Below are 22,111 nucleotides of genomic sequence, written 5' to 3' on the forward strand. Positions count from 1 at the left end.
AACACACACTGTGGTGGCGTATCAATTAATCAATTAAGGATCTATAGAGCGCACTACTCACCTGTGAGGGTTTCCAGGTGCTGGGGAGGTATGTGGGGGGATTTGTGCAGCTTTGGTCATTCGAAAAGCCAGGCCTTATGGCTCTTGCTGAATGCTTTAAGTGCGGTGCTTCATCTGACACTGAGGGAGAGTTCATTCTAGGTCTTAGCCATGATGTAGGAGAAGCGTGTGCCTCCTGTCTAGTTCTGTGAATGCAGAGTATTTCGGCCAAGGCCTGGTCAGCAGAGTGGAGGTTTCTTTTGGGGGTGTAAAATGAAATTGAGGTATTGGAGTCCGGTGTTGTGGGGGGCTTTATAGGTGTGTGTGAGCTGCTTGAAGGTCACTCTTTTTTCACGGGGAGCAAGTGGAGTGCTCGTTTATGCTGAGTAATGTGGTTTTGTCGTGTGATGCTGAGGATGAGTCTGGCTGCGGTGTTCTGGATAGTCTGAAGTTTGTGGAGTAGAGATTTGTTGATTCTGGCATAGAGGGCGTTCCCGTAGTCCAGCCTGCTGGTGATGAGTGCTTGGGTGATGGTCTTCCTTGATTTGGGGGGTGGGTCTATTTGAAGGTCTTGCTGAGTATGTTGAGGGTGTTGCAGCATGTGGAAGCTGCAGTGCTCGCCTATGTGTCTTTCACATGAAACATGTTTATTCACTTTAAATTTAAGTTGGGTAGACTTACTGCTGTGGTAATACCATTTGTGGCACACTGCATGTGATGATTTGAATTTTATTTGATTAGAAGCATTTAATATTTATAAATGTTTTCTTAGCATTCTGCTAATAACTTCATCTGGAATTTTTGGGTGGTTACTACTGATAATTGTGCTTAGGGTGGTCATAGTGTAATGTTAATACAAACCCCCAGCACAACCCCGACACTTCACAAACACCACTACGCTACCCTAAACCCTAAAACACTACCCCCAGCATGGATCTCTACACTACATAAACACCACTGCACTACCCGAAACCCTAAAACACTACCGCCTACAGTAGACGAACACCACTGCACTATCCTAAACCCTAAAACACTACCCCCAGCACGAGCCCCTACACTACACAAACACCACTGTACTACCCTAAACCCTAAATCTACCACCAACACGACCCCCCTACTCTACACAAAGACCAATACACTACCTTAAACCCTAAATCTATCCCCAACACAACCCGTTCACTACACAAACACCACTACACTACCCTAAACCCTAAAACACTACCCCTAACACTTATACAAACAGTACTTCATTTACTCATATAGATAGTAACTCATAGTTAGTGTTATAAAATCACTGTTACAAGTATACAGTTATCCATACAGTTACTCATGCAATCACTGAGTCATATGTATACTTCTTTATATACAACAAATGTCACATACACTGCCTTTTATTTTTGTACTTTGTTTCACATGTACCATTGAGAGATATATTTGCTCATCACCACACCCTTAAAGATATTACCTCACCCAAACAATTGTTATAACATGTAGTCTATATGTCATATACCTACTGAATCAACTATTCACACATCTTTGGGCAGTCAGACACCCCACACTGAACCACACACACATTCACTCTCCCATACAAATACTCAGTTAACTAATCAATAAGTAATATAGAGTTTCACGTAGATAGTAACCAACTGGTGCTTCTGTTTACAGAACAACTGACAAATTGATACAGATATTCACAAAGTTTAGTCACAATCCAATATATTTAGTGACACACTATAAATTAGGATCCACCTGCGCAACCAGTACGTCACAAAAAGTGACGTACTGGTGGCGCAGAGAGCTTGTAAATCTGCCAAAGAATTGTTTTCATTTCTCCTCATTGTTTTCTTACTATATATGCTACAATGCACAGCATACATTGTAGGAGAAAATTGCCTTCACTGGTTGTTTTTGTACAGGAAGGTGTGTCTTCCTGTACAAAACAAACTCCACACTACATAGATATTCTTGCACCATGATGCAAGGGTGCCTGTATCACCACATGCCTACAGTTTAAGCAGCTGTGCAGAGGGAAGCACAGACCTGCAACATATTTATATACATATGTTGCATCCCTGTGCTTCGGAAGTACCACAGCATGCTTTAGTTGAACAGTTTACGGTGTCATGCTGCAGCACTTCCTTATAATTCTGCACTTATGCATTCACCACACATCACAAATGCATTCTTTTACTCAATTATGCACTACACATACATTCATATAAACTTTCACACACTAGCATACAAGTTTAGCTCTTTTTGTAACCAGAGTAGGTAGTTCTGAAAACAACTTTTTTTCTGTTTTGTAGTTTTGTAATTTTTTTTTTTTTTGAACGATTCTTTTGATTTTTTGTTTTTGTTTTAAATGAAAAAAAACTGAATGGGACGAACAGAACAATGAACTTTAGGGCAAAAAAAACAGTCTAACAATGATGGTTCTCCAGTGCCCTGCAAACCAAATCAACTGATTGCTCTCCATAGCAAAGCAACCTATTGCATTTTATGCAATTAATTTTTGCATTTGCCAGTTGGAGCCGGATGTCCAAAGTAGATGTCGAAGTGGACGCCCCAGAAGTGCTTGCAACTTGTGGTGGTGGTGGTCCAATCTGTTGCAGTCTCTTGCACTACTCTCTTGCCATATTGACAGGATGCAAACTGTGCAGATGTTTAAACATGCTGGCAGTTCCACAACAATATTTTTTGTTGGGGTCACCTCTTGATAAAACTGCCTTGCAAATTTTGCAGGTTACCTTTGTGGCATTTGTTTTTTTCAATCCTTCTGGGAATGTAAAACATCTCCAGACAATTGATTCAAATCTCTTGGGGCGTGGTGGTTCAGGTGGTTCAGGAACAAACCCCTCTTCGTTGGACTTCTCTGAATCTGAATCAGAAGAAGGCTGATTTGAAGTCATTTTTGCAATGTTAAGATGAAATAGGCCTGTAATCAAGAAAAACAACACTTTTTGATAGCTGAGGTCTTCTCCCAAAGAAGGTTTAACACAAGTGATTGAAATGGGTGGGAGTCCTTCAATACCTACAATAAGAATTGGAATGAACCAATCAAATCTCTTTTTTTCTGGTCACATGGGGTTCGCGTAGGGTGCGCGCACGCAGCTTGCACATTGCTCGCACCTAGCGCGACTTCGCAAAATTACATTTAAAAGTAATGTAACTTTTTTGAAAGTTAAAGAATATAATTTTTATAATTAGTTCAGATAATGTCTTGTCTTAATATCTATAATAAATATATATATATATATATATAAGTTTTTGAACATTAAAAAAATTTCAAGGGGGTCGCGCATCCACCGCTTCTGATGCGCATATGACATCACGCACAACCGCCCGACCGTCATGTCGCATAATACGTATATGTTGTGTATGCGCTATAAGTGGCGTACCAATCGCATAGTGTCCACTTTGGAAAAGTCGTACTCGTCGCACATCCTACGTGGATCCTACACAGCAATCCTAAAATGGCGGACACGTTCTGTGCAGTGAACGAGAAGGGTGCGCATTGGGTGTGCGACTCCAAAAAAAATAGAAAGAAAATAATACAAAATAATATAAATATATTTAAATGAACAAAAAATTATAAACAATATATATGTTAAATTTTTTTTCAATGTATTTTTATGAAATATGTTTAGTGTGATTTAAAAAATAAAATATATAAACAACAAGATAAAAATAAAATAGTAAAACATGAAAAAAATAATTAATACATTATCATTACAAAAACTTTAGAAATTCACTGAAAAAAACATAGGTTTCACACATGTTATAGTTAGGGATTAGCATTTAAAAAACCTTAGAAATTCACTGGAAAAAACTATTGGTTTCACACATGTTATAGTTAGGAATTAGCATTTAAAAACCTTTAAAATTCACTGAAAAAAACACAGGTTTTAGGAGTGTTATAGTTAGCTGGTCATTTCACTCGTACAAAACCATTGAAATTCCTCCGTTATAGTTAGTTGTACTAACTGTAACTCGCGCGCCCGCAATCCACTGCTGATGATGTCATATATTACATCATTCATGACATGGTCAGTGACATCACTGATGACATCTCAAATGAAATCACTGATGACATCATCCAGTGAATGTTGCTTGGTTCGATATTTGCATGTGTGCTGCACATTGCAGCATGCATGCAAAGTCGGAAAAGAAAGGAGAAAGAAAAACATTTCCTTTTAAATGATGGTTACTTTTGGCGCTAAACCCTGTCTACTATTGTTTGTAAATAGGGTTTTGCGTCAAAAGGCATGGGTGGTAACTTGGGAACACCCATGTACCACCCATGTAACACCCACTTGGCGCTAAGTATTGAAAACGAGTGCTTCGCACTGCTTTTCGTTACTTCCAGGGTACTTTCTGGCACACAAACAAATTTTGAACTGGGAAGTAAATTAGGAAAAAAACATTTTGTGATGGTTAGCATCAATTTTCTGATACTAAGCGCAAAATGTCAGTAAATCTACCCGAAGTATCTACGAGTTAGTTAGTATTTTGCTGGCAGCAGAGCACAGAAACACAGAGAGGCAATTACTGCCTTATGTATTCGACCGTTTCTGTCAGCAAAACATACACTAACTCCGAGATGTTTTCAGTTAATTTATGCGCAAATGACACCAGAAAGAAACACCTGGGCCTGGACAGCACAGACAATGAGATCACGATGCTGTCCCAGATGCACATCGGATCGCTGCGGCGGTTATTTTTCCGCTACGCGGCTTTTTTCTAAAAGCCCCGTTAGATGACGAGCTCAGCTCGTCATCCGCACACGACCACCGTGGCTGATGACGAGCTGAGCTCGTCATCAGCATCGAAGGGGTTAAAACGAATGGTCGTGAGCGTGCCAACAACTGTAGGGAGTACACTACCAGCTCTGTTTAAAAAGAACGGTTATATCTGGGCACAAGCTATAGAAACATTGCAAGTCATTAAAGTGTTCCATTGTAAAACTGCAGAACTCCGAGGGGATTGGCAATATCCTTCTCATGTATGGCAGGTGTATTTTATTCCTTATATTTACATAAATGGTCCCTGGTAAACCACCACTCTGGTCATAACTCTCTGTAAATTCGTAATCGCTTTTACTTTCCCTTGGTATTCCAGGTATGTAGAATAATAAATATACCATCTGTGAAAATAAGCTTGACAATGCACAATTTCTAAATTGAGACTTGCAGGCATGTGTCTAGTGTTTTAAATGATGTTTCTTTCAGAACAGTATGTAGTTTGAAATTTTTGATTTTTTGGTAACCCGCCGACAAATTGCTTACGTCTTTTAGTGACTCACACTGATGCACTATATTAACATGGCACCATAAACGCGTCCGTATAGGCCAATGTTAAGTGATTTCCAGACATAATGTTTCAGGATAAAAATACATGAAAAGCAAGTTTGCCCTTTATTTCTTTAGGTGACAGTTGAACTTGTGCTCAAGAACCTATCCCCCCCCCCCCTCCATTATCTGCAGGTATAGGTACAGACATTGCAACTATGATAATATATTAAAGCAGTGATATCGCTTTATATTTCATAATTTTAGAGATGAGCAGTACGAACATAAGTTGGCTGTGGTCTACCACGTATTACATATAGATAGATGACTAAAAAGAGGTATAGTAATAGTGTTCTTCCCCCTCCAGAAGTCTAGCAATGTGTTTCTGTACGGAGAAGTGGAGCCTGTCGTGTTAGTACGGATCGATGGAGGTAACATGTTTAATCATATGAGAAGCTCTTATCTCACGTGAACACGAGTGTCCGACAGAATGCAGTCGCAGGAAGACGGATTCCTCATTCGAGGCGCGTTTCCTTGTCAGCCCACCTACACTAGAGACAGTCGAGTTTCCAAGAGTGGTTCAGCACATGCAGTTACCACGGCGACAGGTCAGAGGGTCCTGGATTTCATTACGGCGGGGCATCTGGGTCAAACATGAAAAGAGAAAATCAAATTTGCTCTCGCTTTGCTAGCCTGATACTTTCATTAACAGAAGTGCAAGACAATGCCAAGGCTACTGGCAGTGGGCTTCACGGTGGTTTTATGGGGGAAGGGAGAGGGTGTGAAACGAGAAACAAACGAGTTCACCCTACCGGACGGCATTGCTTCAAGATGTAACCACACATTGATTTTTTCATGCTTTTCTGTTTTATTTGACCCTTTCCACCAGCCTCCTCTTTTTGCAAGTAGACAATTGTGCATTCTGCTTTAACAACAGAAAAAAATATATTTACTTCCCTTTTTTAACAGTAGTTTATGTGAATCGCTGTGGGTACACGTTCATCTTTATTTATCTTTAGACAAAAGTCTTTAAAACAATAACACATACATAGATAAAATGTTACAGTCTCCGACCCCACTTCCGCGACCCTCTTCCCAGCACGTGCAGCCCAATGAACCCTACCACGGCCGTTCAAATCAATCTACTAAGTTCCAATGGGATTCCATATGTACCATATGGAATCACATTGGAACTTAGTAGATTGATTCTGTGGGTCAACCAATTTCCACAACTTCAAGTCCAACAATTTGAGAGCACCATTATCTAGTCCATACATAACTTTGTGAGGGTACATGCAACGTCTAAAAAATCCATGTTCGTAAAAAGTGCAAGTCCTTCAGTAAAATGAGCAATAGTATATTTGATAAAAAGCGAAAAAGCGGTTTTAAAATCACACAGCGTATCCCATAAAAATGCAAACAATCAAATTGAAGATAAACATTAAAATATTTGAAACCTAGGCCACACATTATTCTCAACATTTAAAAGTGCATTACACTTCTCAGGCTTTAAACCGCGCGCATTCTGAGCGACTCAAAATGTTAAAAGTGACAAACGTAATCAATCAATCAATCAGCGAATTTGTATAGCGTGCTTCTCACCCGCTAGGGTCTCAAGGCACTGGGGGGAGGGGGAGTTGCTGCTGCTCGAACAGCCAGGTCTTGAGTTGTTTCCCGAAGGAGAGATGGTCCTGGGTTCGCCGTAGGTGGGTGGGGAGGGAGTTCCATGTCTTGGCCGCCAGGTAGGAGAAGGATCTACCTCCGGTGGTTGTTCTGTGAATTCGAGGGATGGTGGCGAGGGCAAGGCTGGCGGAACGGAGCTGGTGGGTGGGTGTGTAGAATGTCAGGCGGCTGTTGAGGTATTTGGGACCCATGTCGTGGAGAGCCTTGTGTGCGTGAGTGAGGAGTCTGAACGTGATCCTCTTGCTGACGGGGAGCCAGTGCAGGTCTCTCAGATGGGCAGAGATGTGGCTGTGATGGGGGATCTCCAGGATGAGTTGTGCCAAATCGTTCTGTATGCGCTGGAGTCTTTTCTGGTGTTTGGCTGTGGTGCCAGCGTAGAGGGTGTTCCCGTAGACCAGTCGGCTGGTGACGAGGGCCTGGGTGACCATCTTCCTGGTTTCGGTGGGGATCCATCGTAAGATTTTACAGAGCATGCGCAGGGTGTTGAAACAAGATGATGAGACAGTGTTGACTTGTTTGGTCATCGTGAGGGAGGAGTCCAGGTTGAAGCCCAGGTTTCGTGCATGGTCCGTTGGCTTGGGAGCGGTGCCCAGGGCAGGGGGCCACCAGGAGTCATCCCAGACCGAGGGGGATGGTCCCAGGATGAGGACTTCCATCTTGTCTGAGTTCAGTTTCCGACGACTGAGCTTCATCCATTCTGCGACGTCCTTCATTCCTTCCTGTAGGCTGGGTCTGGCGGTGGTGGGGTCGTTGGTGAGGGAGAGGATCAGCTGGGTGTCGTCGGCGTAGGAGATGATGTTTAGGTTGTGTTGTCATGCGATGGCTGCGAGGGGGCTCATGTAGACGTTGCAGAGGGTGGGGCTGAGCGAGGAGCCTTGCGGGACGCCACAGATGAGTTCGGTGGCCGCGGATCGGAACGGGGGGAGGCGGACTCTCTGGGTTCTTCCGGTGGGGAACGAGATGGTCCACTCGAGGGCCGTTCCTTGGATTCCGGTGTTGCTGAGGCGTTGTATTAGGGTGCGGTGGCATACGGTATCGAAGGCTGCTGAGAGATTCCAGGAGGATGAGGGCAGCTGTTTCCCAGTTGTCGAGCAGGGACCTGATGTCGTCGGTGGCTGCGATGAGGGCAGTCTCGGTGCTGTGGTTTGCTCGGAACCCGGACTGTGAGGGATCGAGGGATCCGTTTGCCTCGAGGAAGGCGGAGAGTTGTTTGTTGATGGTCTTCTCGATGACTTTGGCAGGAAACGGGAGGAGCGAGATGGGGTGGAAGTTCTTGTGGTCCGTGGGGTCTGCGGTGGGTTTCTTCAGGAGAGCCCTGAGTTCGGCATGTTTCCAGCTCTCCGGGAAGGTGCCGGATGTGAAGGAGCTGTTAATGATGTTCTGGATTTGGGGTGCGATGATGAAGTCGGCTTTGTTGAAGATGTGGTGTGGACAGGGGTCGGTCGGGGAGCCGGAGTGGATGGTGTTCATCGTGCGGGTGGTGTCTTCGGTGCTGACCGGGGCCCAGGTGCAGAGGGTGGTGGTGGGGGGCTCTGGTTCGGTGGTTCGGAGCGTGGTTTGTGCGCCGAAGCTGTTGTGGATGTTGGCGATCTTGCAGTGAAAGAACGAGGCAAGTGAGTCGCAGAGGTTTTGCGAGGGTGTGAAGTTATTGTTGCAGGCGCTGGGGTTGGAGAGCTCTTTGACGATGCAGAAGAGTTCCTTGCTGTTGTGGGTGTTGTTGTCCAGTCGTTCTTTGAATGTTGTCCTTTTGGTGGTGCGGATCAGCTGGTGGTGTTTTCGGATGGCGTTCTTGAGGGCTGTCATGTTTTCTGTTGTCTGGTCGTGGCGCCAGGCTTTCTCGAGGGTGCGGCAGGTCTTCTTGGAGTTTTTGAGGTCGTTGGTGAACCACAAGGTTTTCTGGCTGCTGGGTCTGCTGGGAGGGTTCTTCAATGGTGCGAGTTCATTGGTGCAGATGGTGGATCACTGAGTGAGATTGCGGGCTGATTCGTTGGGGTCCCTCGAGTTGGTGGGAGGGTTCTGGCTGAGGGAGGCGGTGAGTTGGTCGGTGGTGATCTTGGTCCAGTTTCTGCAGGGTACCTGTTGTGGGTGGTGGTGGGTCGTGGTTCTCCTGAAGTTGAAGTGGACGCAGCTGTGGTCTGTCCAGTGAAGTTCGGTGGAGTGGCTGAAGGAGATGTGCTTGCTGGAGGAGAAGATGGGGTCTAGCGTGTGGCCGGTGAAGTGGGTGGGGGTGTCCACCACTTGCTTGAGTCTGAGGTTGGCGAGGTTGTCCAGCAGGGTGGTGGTGCTGCTGTCATTGCTGTTCTCCAGGTGGAAATTGAGGTCCCCTAGGAGGATGTAGTCTGAGGAAGTTAGGGCGTGCTGGCTGAAGAAGTCTGCGATGGCTTCGCTGAATTGTGTGCGTGGTCCCGGTGGTCTGTATATGAGGGTGCCTCTGCGGGTGGTCTTGGGGTCGGTGTGTATGTGGAAGTGAAGGTGCTGGGCAGCGGTGAGGGTGTCGTCGGAATTAGTCGTGTTTCAGATGGTGTTTTTGTGGACGATGGCGATGCCTCCTCCGGTCTGGTTGACGCGGTCCTTTCGGGTGATCTTGTAGCCATCCGGGATGGCTATGGCGATGTCGAGGGCTGAGGAGGTGTTCATCCAAGTTTCCGTGAGGAAGGAGACGTCCGGTGCTGTTGTGTCGAGGAGGTTCCAGAGTTCGACGGTGTGCCTGTGGACGGAGCAGGTGTTGAGCAGGATGCAGTTGAGGTGGTTGGTGCTGGGCTTGGCGGGTGTCAGGCGGGGTCGGAGGCATGCGAACCATCTCGCGAGGCATCTCGCAACCGCCGAACATCTCCACTTCCAGATCCACACCGACCCTAGGACCACACTTAGAGGCACCCTCATCTACAGGCCTCCTGGAACCCGCACTCAATTCAGTGATAACATCACTGACTTCATCAGCCCACATGCCCTCGCCTCCGAGAACTATATTCTACTAGGAGACCTCAACTTCCACCTTGAAAACAAACACGACAGCAACACCAACTCCCTTCTGGACAGCCTGGCCAATCTCGGACTCAAACAACTTGTCGACACCCCCACCCATGTAGCCGGACACTTGCTCGACCCTAACTTCACCTTCAGCAAGCACATTTCCTTCAACGGTACCACAGCCCTCCATTGGACGGACCACAGCTGTGTTCACTTCAGCTACAAAACCACCTTGACCCACAACCTCCCACAACCTATTCCTCAGAGAAACTGGAGCAAAATCACCTCTGACCAACTCCTCACATCAATTACCAAAACCCTCCCACCCCCTCATTGGACCCAAACCAAGCAGCCACCAACCTCAAGCAATGGATCACCCACAGCGCTGACGAATTAGCACCCCTGAAAAAGCACCAGTTCAATTCTGGCAGCAAAAAGGCCCCCTGGTTCAATGATGACCTTAAGAAATCCAAGAAGCTATGCCGCACCCTAGAAAAAACATGGCGAAAAAACCCAACCACCGACAACATGGCCACCCTCAAGGCAGCCACCCGCAAACACCACCAACTGATTACATCCACCAAGAAATCAGCATTCAAGGATCGTCTCGACAACAACGCCCACAACAGCAAGGAACTCTTCAACATCGTAAAAGAATTCACCAACCCCGCCGCAGCATCTAACAACATCACTCCCTCCCAAGACCTCTGCAATGCGTTATCCTCCTTTTTCTACAACAAAATTGCCGACATTCACAACAGCTTAGAGAACACTCCCTGCGAACAACCCTCCCCACCCCCCTCTGATCCCACACCTCCAACTAACAACCTCAGCGCCTGGAACCCAATCACCACCGATGACACCATCCGCCTAATAAACTCAATCCACTCTGGCTCGCCAACCGACCCCTGCCCCCACCACATTTTCAACAAAGCTGACTCCATCATCGCACCCCATCTCCGTGATGTCATCAACTGCTCGTTCAACTCTGCCACCTTCCAAGAAAGCTGGAAACACGCCGAACTTAGCGCACTCTTGAAGAAACCCACAGAAGACCCCTCTGAACTCAAAAACTACCGACCCATATCCCTCCTCCCCTTCCCCACCAAAGTCATTGAGAAAGCCGTCAACAGCCAGCTCGCCGCCTTCCTTGAATCCAACAACTCCCTCGATCCCTCTCAGTCCGGATTTCGAGCCAAACACAGCACCGAAACCGCCCTCATTGCAGCGACAGACGACATCCGAACTCTACTGGATAACGGAGAAACAGTGGCCCTCATTCTACTCGACCTCTCCGCCGCCTTCGACACAGTCTGCCACAGCACCCTTATACAACGCCTCAGCAACATCGGCTTACAAGGAAAAGCCTTGGACTGGATCATCTCTTTTCTTGCTGGGAGAACTCAAAGAGTCCGACTTCCCCCATTCAACTCAGAGGCCACTGAAGTCATCTGTGGAGTACCACAAGGATCTTCACTCAGTCCCACCCTCTTCAACGTTTACATGAGTCCACTCGCCTCCATCGCACGTCAACACAACCTTAACATCATCTCTTACGCCGATGATACCCAGTTGATCCTTTCCCTCACCAAAGACCCTAACATCGCCAAAACCAATCTTCACGAAGGCATGAAAGAAGTAGCCGAATGGATGAAACACAGCCGCTTAAAACTCAACTCAGACAAAACGGAGGTGCTCATCCTAGGATCTTCCCCCTATGCCTGGGACGACTCTTGGTGGCCCTCCACCCTGGGCACAGCACCCACACCCACAGACCACGCACGCAACCTGGGCTTCATCCTAGACTCCTCTCTCTCGATGTCCAGACAAGTCAACACAGTCTCATCCTCCTGCTTCAACGTACTTCGTATTCTCAAAAAGATCTTCCGCTGGATCCCCCTCGAAACAAGAAAGACTGTCACCCACGCACTGGTCACGAGTCGACTGGATTATGGTAACACACTATACGCCGGAATCACAGCAAAACTACAGAAAAAACTCCAACGCATCCAGAACGCATCAGCGAGATTCATATTGGACATCCCTCGCCAAGATCACATCACCGGACACCTAAAAGACCTCCATTGGCTTCCCGTCAACAAGAGAATTACAATCCGCCTTCTCACCCACACACACAAGGTCCTCTACAAACTAGGACCCGAATGCCTCAACACTCGACTGTCCTTCTACACACCCACCCGCCAACTCAGATCATCCAATCAAGCCCTCGCAGCAGTCCCGCGCATCCGAAAATCCACCATGGGTGGCAGATCCTTCTCCTTCCTGGTGGCCAAGACCTGGAACTCACTCCCCACTCACCTCCGCCTTACTCAAAACCACATTTCCTTCAGAAAAGAACTCAAAACCTGGCTATTCGACAAAAATTGAACCCCCTTCCCCTAGCGCCTTGAGACCCTCTGGGTGAGTAGTGCGCTATATAAATACTTGAACTTGAACATGCGACTTTGCAGGTTTGGCAGGTGAAGGGTCCGTGGGTCAGTTTCGGGGTGGCTCGGTAGCAGGTGGGTTTCCGGCCGGCGTTGAGTGCGTGGAGGGTGGTAGCGTTGTAGGTTCGTCGGGTAGGAAGGTCTTTGTGAGGGCCAGGGGTCATGGCGTTGGGCGCGGTCCGGGCACGGACGGGCGCAGACGGGCTTGCCTGAGGCGCATCTTTGGCGCGACAGCGGCACGCCTGCTCTGCGGACGCCGCACGGCCTCCATATGAGGAAAGTGGGAGGGAGGAGCAGCTGGGTGGCGGGAGCGGGGCGGCCAATGGGAGGAGGGTACAGAAAGAAAAGGGGGCGGGCCGCGAGGGAGCAGCCGCGGGGAGCGGGGGGCACACCAGAGTAGTACGACACCTACGAGGAAAAAGCAGAAATACCTAACAAACAGACAAAAATGCACAAAACAGGTTTCAAGTGTGGGCAACAGCAGAGAGAGGAAAAGATAGTGGCAGGGGGACACACCAGAGGGCGGGGATACAATACCAACAAGGAAACAGAAATACCTAAAGACAGACAAAGAATGCACAGATTAGATCACAAGTGTGGGCAACAGCGGAGAAAAGGAGAAAAGAAGCGGCGGGGGGACACCGAGGCCAGGGGCGAACCTGTGGCACCAGGGGCAGTGACGCGCTCACAGCTGACGAGCCGTGCGGCGTGGGGGGTGTCCTGGGGTCAGGTCACCACAAACGTAACTGGGTATTAGGCAGGGCAGCTATGAATAGGAACACCCTTTGGTTTTCCCAGGATTCTAACATGTAGATTGCAGAGCGTCTATTCTTTAGGTACCCTAAATCCAACAATATAGATTCCATTCTACATGCCTTTTTCAAATCACCTATCGATGGATGCGCCAGCTTAAAACTTTCCATTTGTAGAGCTGCTGCAATTTTCCCTAATCTTGTCCTGGCCTACATTGCCCAGTTTAGTTCACTCCTCACAATTTCCTTTGCGCAGAGGAGCAATACCTTTTGAGCCTCCGCTCTCCACGGTTTATCCCACAATCTCAGATTTGATTTGAAGCGTAGGTAATTCCAAGCCCGCAAGTTCCCTTGTAATCTTATAGCTGGATCCATTGCACTGTTAGGCAGTCCGAGAAATCTTTTCAAGCATTTACCCTCCACCTTCTCCAAACTTGCCTCTGAGCTTAAATGCAAATGTTCAGCCCCATAAAGGAACTGGGGAGGGACCATTGCTTTAAAGGCTGTTAGGCCTGGAGCCCATTAAGGACCACCAACAGAGTTCTTAAATCTCACCAGACCTCCGAGGCTGCATGCATCTCTACTGTTTCTTTATGTAGACCCCAGGTCAATTTTTTTATTAAATATCATTCCTAGGTACTTTTAAGAGGTAACCACCTCCACCTTCTTGCTTCACAGGCATCACTTATATAGTTTGCTGTTTTTCCCAAAGACAACCATTTTTTTTTTTAGGTTTATCTTAAGCTTGTTTACCTCACAATAGATAATAAATCTATGCAATTTCCTTTGGATGCCAACTTGGGTCAAATCTAAAACGGCCAAACTGTCTGCATAAAGGAGGCATGGAATATGGCTACCCCCCCATCGGCGAGAAGTAGTCTGTGGCAGCCAGGATTCTAGAGAGATCTGCAAGGAACAAAGAAAACAGTGTTGGGGCCAAGACAGAACTGTACCTCAACCCATTCTCTGATGGGATTTTTTCTGACAGGGCCCGTTTAAATCGAGCTCCATTTGGGCCCAATTTTCTGTAAATGTAGTTCCTGTGTTATAGCAAATAAGCAGGAGGAAATCGATCATTCATTCAGCTTTTCCCACAGGATACTAAGGTCCACTAAATCAAAAGCAGAGTTTAAATCAACGAAGCAAGAAAATAAATTCCCAGTAGTTTCCATCGCTTTTTGAGCCATAGCCCACAAACTACAGGAATGATTAAGGATTAAATGCTGTTACTTGAAGCATCCCTGTTCTATAGGGACAATATCATTACCCTCAATCCAGTTCTTCAAGGAAGTAAGTATTACTTTTTAATATAAATCTGCCCCAACATCCAAACAGTTTATCTATCGAAAAAGACTCAGATCATTTGTCCACCCTTTTTTGTGTATAGGTTTAATGATTGCACCTTTCCAACTTGGCAGGAATGTACTTGTCATTGTTATCCCTATAAAAATGTTTGTGAATAAGGATGCCCACTAAGACTGATTAGATTTGATCATAATTTCTGGGAGATTGTTTGGTCATTCTGCCTTTGTTAAATTAAATGAGGCTATCAATTTTGTTAAAGCTTGAACTGAGAGTCACTCCAACAACTTCTCTACTAGACTGGGCCAGGTTCCTTTCAGGGTTTCCTCAGAGGCTTTCTAAATATGACTGAGATGAATAACCCAGGAATTTTCTGGTACCGTTCACATCACCGAGGGATCCGACCTAGTGCACCCTCTCTGCACTAGCTTCCAAATGTTTTTCATGTCCTTATCTTGGAGCATGCAAATCATAAGGTCAGCTTCTTAGTGCTAATCAGTGCATCATACTCCTTTCTTATACTTTTATAGCCCTCTTTCCTAGCCGCCTCTGAAGGCCTCTTAGCTGTTCTTGCTTTCCTCAAACTCTTCCTAGCTGTTAGGAACTCTTTATCAAACCAGGCATGATTTAATCTACTGTCTATTTCATTTTTGGCCCCTTAATTACACAACCTAACTTGGGAGATCAATTGTTTGACTCCCTCAGTGATGATTACAGATTAGCGGTCCAGTACGTTCGGACCCAATTGCCCAGTGAGTCTCATTTCATTGATCTCTTGATATTGCAACAAGATAATCATATATCTATCATCTATTCTTGTTGTCAAGTAGCTAGAGAAGAATACCTCCATCAGGATCAACACTCTCTTAGAGCTGGGGCAGCGCACAGAATCGCGGTTCAGGCCCAATGGTGACTGCCCCTTATTCTTTGAACCTTGAAACTTGTGCAAAGTTTGAAGAACCATGCATTTATGAATATATAGTCAATCCGGGAGCATTGATTACCATACAAAAACGTTTGCACTGCGGGGATATCCCCCCTGAACCACCTGTTTTGGTTACAAAGTATAACGCAGAGAGAATTTTTATTAGTTGCAACAGTGAGTTTGGTAGTTGGGGGCGATACCTAGAGCAGTTATTTGAATTCCTGCCAGAACCGTCAAGGCCAAATGAAAAACTTTTCCTATCAGACTGCATATGCTGTCAATTATTGAACTGATGGTTCGGAGTCATACAGACCCAAACCTGTAGGAGACTTTAACATTTGAAACTTTGGCTGTGGCGAGGGACTGAAATACAGCTAACATCAGCACCATCATTTGAAGACACAGTGGCCGTTTTCTAATGAAGGACTACACGGATCATGCTGTGGGTGAGTGACATCAGGTATTTCAGTTTCTTCCCACTATACAAGAGGGAATGTTTCAATTGTTTATGAGAGACTGGGAATGTGAAGCAAGAAAACACACACCAACATCGCAGCCAGTGAGACTGGTATTGGGACCATGACTTTGCTAGTTCTTCGTTGCTGGCCACGTTTCTGTGTTTCCCCAATGAGATTACTCTTGATGGAATTTAAACGTGCCTTGTGTTTGGGGCTGAGTGGATGAGCACTGAAGAAGGCAGAACACCGAAATGCATTTGCTTAATTAAAATCGAATTGGAAGTGTCCAGTGAGTGCTCCGCATTTGTGTAGCTTTGATTTTTATGTGGTGTTGCCCTCATACTAGCGGATTACAGCACCCGCCTGTGAGTTCGGAAGTAGGGGTGATAACTGGAGCAGGGTGGAGTTATATATATCTTTGTCTTTATCTCTCTCTCTCTCTCTCTCTCTCTCTATATATATATATATATATATATATATATATATATATCTTGTCATGTGATCAAGGTCCCATGAGTATCGAAACGCGTAATGGCGGCGGTGCTGGGCGGTAAATAAACTTTCAAAGTAGCACTGAAACATTGGGTTCGCTTTGTCTATTTTTCAAGAAAGAAGTGTTGGACGAATCCAAGATATATATATATATATATATATATATATATATATATATATATATATATATATATATATATATATATATATATATATATATATATATATATATATATATATATATATATTCACTGAAAAAACCATAGGTTTCACACCAGTTATAGTTAGGAATTAGCATTTAAAAAACCTATTAAATTCACTGAAAAAACCATAGGTTTCACACCAGTTATAGTTAGCTGGAAATTTTACTGATATAAAACCATTGAAATTCCCACGTTATAGTTAGTCGGACTCACTATAACTTGCGCGTGCAATGCACTGCTGATGACGTCACATATTACATCACTCATGACATGGTCAGTGACATCACTCATGACATCACTGATGACACCATCCTTGTGACACAGTGACAGACCTCCTCTCAGTGTAAAGTAACCCTTGAGACACATATTCAAAAATAGAAACTGAAATTTTTAAAAAATGGACATACCTATATCAGTTACAACAAGCAATTCTGTACTTCCACTATCTATATACTCATCCACTCATTCACCAACAGTTCTATATAGTCACTCATACATATACTCACTCATCATATGAAGAGATACACCTATACATTCTGTTACACACCGACATTCATCCAAAAGTTACTCACACACATATTCACACGTGCAAATAAACTATTGAACAACCATTTATTTGAAAATAGAGTTATACACACACTTCCACCTTACTTCTATTGAAAATTACACATATTTATTCTCTTAAACAATCACTTATAGAAACACATACTTATTTAAACAGGAAATCTTACAATCTCTTACTCTCACATATACTCACTTATATACATCAATATTCATATATACTAGATTAAAACATATGTAGTTACTGATAAAGACACTAGTGAGACAGTCATTCACTCACTAACAAACACATATAGACACTCATCCACCCATACAGTCCTGTACATATGCTGTCTTCAAAACACATACAAACAAAGAGTCAGTCACTCATGCATCTATGTGCTAAGTAATACCTCCACCAAACCATATAGACACTCATACTAATACTAATAAAAATATCAAATAACCCATATACATACGCATGTAGCTACTTATCAACACATGTAGCCACTTATACACAAAGTGAAACACTAATATATGTATTTAAATATTTAAACATAACTCACTAATATTTATTTTTCAGAAAGACACATATTCACTGGATGGTGTCATCAGTGATGTCATGAGTGATGTCACTGACCATGTCATGAGTGATGTAATATGTGACGTCATCAGCAGTGCATTGCACGCGCAAGTTATAGTGAGTCCGACTAACTATAACGTGGGAATTTCAATGGTTTTATATCAGTAAAATTTCCAGCTAACTATAACTGGTGTGAAACCTATGGTTTTTTCAGTGAATTTAATAGGTTTTTTAAATGCTAATTCCTAACTATAACTGGTGTGAAACCTATGGTTTTTTCAGTGAATTTCAAAGGTTTTTTAAATGCTAATTCCTAACTATAACTGGTGTGAAACCTATGGTTTTTTCATTGTATTTCATAGGTTTTTTAAATGCTAATTCCTTTGTATATCGAGTTTCTAACCTTTTTTTTTTTTACAATTTGCTGTTTTTTTTAAGTATTCATTTTTTTTATAATTTTTTTTTTTTGCGCTCTGGGTGCGCGCTCCGGGAAGCTTTCAGCTAAGCTCTCCTGTAAGCTTCTCCGAGAGCTCATCTGAAAGCGCACCCAGAGCGCAACTGTCGTTCGTGAAAAAAAAATATGAATGAAAAGTTAATAATAATGCAAAACATTTCGTACCATACAAATAAAATTTGTTTTTTTTAATATGGAAAATGATTATGCATTTCTATTAAAGATTGATGACGTCACTTCGGCGCGCAACGTACGTGCCCTCGGAAGCGCATACGTGCGCGGCGCCTAAACGCACGCAAAAGCGCCTACGATCGCGCCACGTGTGCGCCCCGGAAGCGCCTACGATCGCGCTGCGTAAACGCACCCGGAAGTGCACCCGAGCGCGCATCGTAAGCGCGTCAGGTCATGTGACCCTAAAATAACACTTTTCATTGGTTGCTAACAGTTTTTTTTTACAATGAATGAAATCCCCACCCATTTCCTTCACTTCTTCTTTCACTTTTGTGACTGAAAGACCTGCCTTTTTTGCTGCTCCATATTCCTGGATTCATCATGGCTGCCAGATCATCCAGCAGTGAAGATGACTTCATTGATGAAGAGCCACCTACCCCAAAGGTGAAGGGACATTTCATCTGGAAATTCTTTAAATTTCCAGCAGACCAGAAGAAGGTGAATGCACCAAAAGTAGAGTGCAGGATCTGCAAAAAGGTCCTGTCACGGGGTAACCCCCAAAAAAAATACTCTTTTGGCAACTTCACCATGATTCGCCATGTGGAGACCAGGCACCCCCAGAATTTTGCCCGAGAAAGTGTCAGGGCTCTGGCACAGGAGGTTCCCAGAGGTGGGGCCTCTACATCAACAGGAGGAGCAACTTCTTCTGGAAGAGAACAATCTCAGGGGCAGGTAGCAAACATCCAACCTGCATTCAACCATGGGGTCGTCAGATGCAGATACTGCAATCAACTCCTCACCTATGGGGAGCAAAGTGTCCTGCTCATGGTTCGGGCATTAGAGAACCATCACTGCCCTTCCCACCCCTAATTTTTTTCTTTTCTTTTTGCTCCTGTTGAGCAGTTTCTATTCCCTGTTTTTGTTCCTCTTCAGTTAAAAGAAGAAAACCAAAAGTTCTTTTCAGAACTACCTCCAATTCTCATCAAAGAGCTATAATCTTAAAAAATGAAGAGTAAGTGAAATATAGTGCATTGATAATTGAAAGGAGAATGAGTAAGAAAGAACAGAAAGGTATGAGAGGTGAAAGGAAGTGAAGTAGGAGGACTGAAAGAAGGTGAGTGTTAGAAAAGAAATTTATGACACAGTGAATAAACTGGAGGCCTCATTTCTGAAAAGTGACGCATCGCTACGTGAAAATAGCGATGCGTCACTTATCTGGACGCACTCCTTATGACATTCCACATATGTCATATTTAATATATGACTAATCAATTCGCAAGGAGTTACAGATATGTCAGTATTTCTGACATATCTCTAAACACAAAAGTAACGCATTGCAGGAGTGCGTCACAAAAGTGACGCAACTCCAGTAATGTGTCCTTTCACATGGAAAAAGCACCATGTGAAAGGTTTGCTGTGAAGCAGGCGCAAGATTTTGGCGCAACTGCATCCTAAAAGTGACGCACTGCGTCATTATTACCAAGCTTTTTGCAAGGAACACCCCCTCTGCATGCATTATACCTGACACTATTTTTTAAAAAGTGACGCATCTAGGTACATGGGTCACTTTTTAAAACTCTGCGCCATATTGTATCTGCATCAGGTATAATGTATGCAGAGGGGGCAATCCCTCGCAAAAAGCTTGGTAATAACAACGTACTGAAATCTATGAGATTTCCCTGCGTCACTTTTAGGATGCTATTGCGTCAAAATTTTGCGCCGGCCTCGCATCACTTTTATGTTTACACATATGTCAGAAATACTGACGTATCTGTAACTCCTTGCAACATGATTCGTCATACATTAAATATGACACATCTGGAATGTCATAAGGACTGTGTACAGAAAAGTGACGCATCACACCAGCAGTGTAATAAAATGTGCCTCGTTGCACTATATTTAAAGGATGCAACAGCATCCTAAAAGTGACGCAGTGAAATCTCAAACATTTCACTGCGTCGCTATTACAAAGCTTTTTGTGGGGGAACACCCCCTCTGCATGCATTATACCTCACGCAGATATAATGTGGCGCTTGATTTTAAAAAGTGACCCATCTACCTAGATACCTCACTTTTTAAATATAACGCAACGCAACACATTTTTTTACACTACTGGTGCAATGCGTCACTTTTCTGTGCGCACTCCTTATGACATTCCAAGTAACGCATTGCTGGAGTGCGTCACAAAAGTGACGCAACTCCAGTAATGTGTCCTTTCAAATGGGGAAAGCAGCATATGAAAGGTCTTGCCTCAGTCTAACACCTGCTGTAAAGCAGGCACAAGATTTTGACGCAACAGCATCCTAAAACTGACGCAGTGAAATCTCAAAGATTTCACTGCGTCGCTATTACAAAGCTTTTTGCGGGAGAACACCCCCTCTGCATACATTATACCTGACGCTATTTTTAAAAAGTGACGCATCTAGGTACATGGGTCACTTTTTAAAACTCTGCGCCATATTGTATCTGCAACATGATTCGTCATACATTAAATATGACACATCTGGAACGTCATAAGGAGTGCGCACAGAAAAGTGACGCATAACACCAGCAGTGTAATAAAATGTACCTCGTTGCACTATATTTAAAAAGTGACGCATCTAGATAGATGCGTCACTTTTTAAATATTGCATAACAATGCGCATTTTTTTACACCGCTGGTGCGTCACAAAAATTGACGCACAGGAAGCGCAAAACTAACAGCGCAAGGCCTTCATAAATATAGTCCTGGATTTAGGGGGTCAGAGGGGGTCTACTCTTCCCCCTTATGATCCAATCAGCTTCCTGCGCGCAAGTCGCGTGTCGCGCCTGGAGCGCACTCCCGTGCGCGCACGGGAGAGCGCATATCCCCGCGCAAAACGAAAAAAAATTTTTAATGCCCTGCAGGACCCTATTTTAGTCCCTACATCAAACCTAGGGGGTCAGAGGGGGTCTACTCTTCCCCCTTATGGTCATTTGCCCCTTTTTTTTTCAAACCCCTTGTGTCTCGATTTTACCGAGACACAAGATGGCGGCCGCTCCGCACTGTTTAGAATGTTTACAGACAACTGAGATCCAATCAGCTTCCTGCGCGCAAGTCGCGTGTCGCGCCTGGAGCGCACTCCCGTGCGCGCACGGGAGCGCGGCTATAGATATATATATTTTTTTGAACCTAAATTACTCAAAATCCACTGGAGCACATATCTTGAGACATAGCAAAGGCACATCGGGCTACCAGTCCCTACAATTTTGCCAAGTTTGGTGGAAATCCATTCAGCCGTTCGGGCTAAAAGTGAAATCGACCGCCCTATGGAAATTAACATGGGGAAAACGCGTTTTGGGACCCCCCTTTTATCTCGGCCCCCGCTTGACGAATCCCCCCCAAACTTTCAGGGAAGGACCGGACCGCCATGAGACCATTTTCCTGAAAATTTCAGGCAGATTCGTCAACCGGCGCCAAAGTTATTCAAAATAGAATGTTGAGATTTAACATTGAAAATTATCCTAACTATAACTACCTACTGGCGACCGCCAGTAGGTAATACACATATACATATATATATATATATATATATATATATATATATATATATATATATATATATATATATATATATATATATATACACATATATATATTCACTGAAAAAACCATAGGTTTGACACCAGTTATAGTTAGCTGGAAATTTTACTGACATAAAACCATTGGAATTCCCACATTATAGTTAGTTGGACTCACTATAACCTGCGCGCCTGCAATGCACTGCTGATGACGTCACATATTACATCACTCATGACATGGTCAGTGACATCACTCATGACATC

The sequence above is a fragment of the Lissotriton vulgaris genome, chromosome 4_1 (genome assembly GCF_964263255.1).
Source record: "Lissotriton vulgaris chromosome 4_1, aLisVul1.2, whole genome shotgun sequence".
Lineage (NCBI taxonomy): Eukaryota > Metazoa > Chordata > Amphibia > Caudata > Salamandridae > Lissotriton > Lissotriton vulgaris.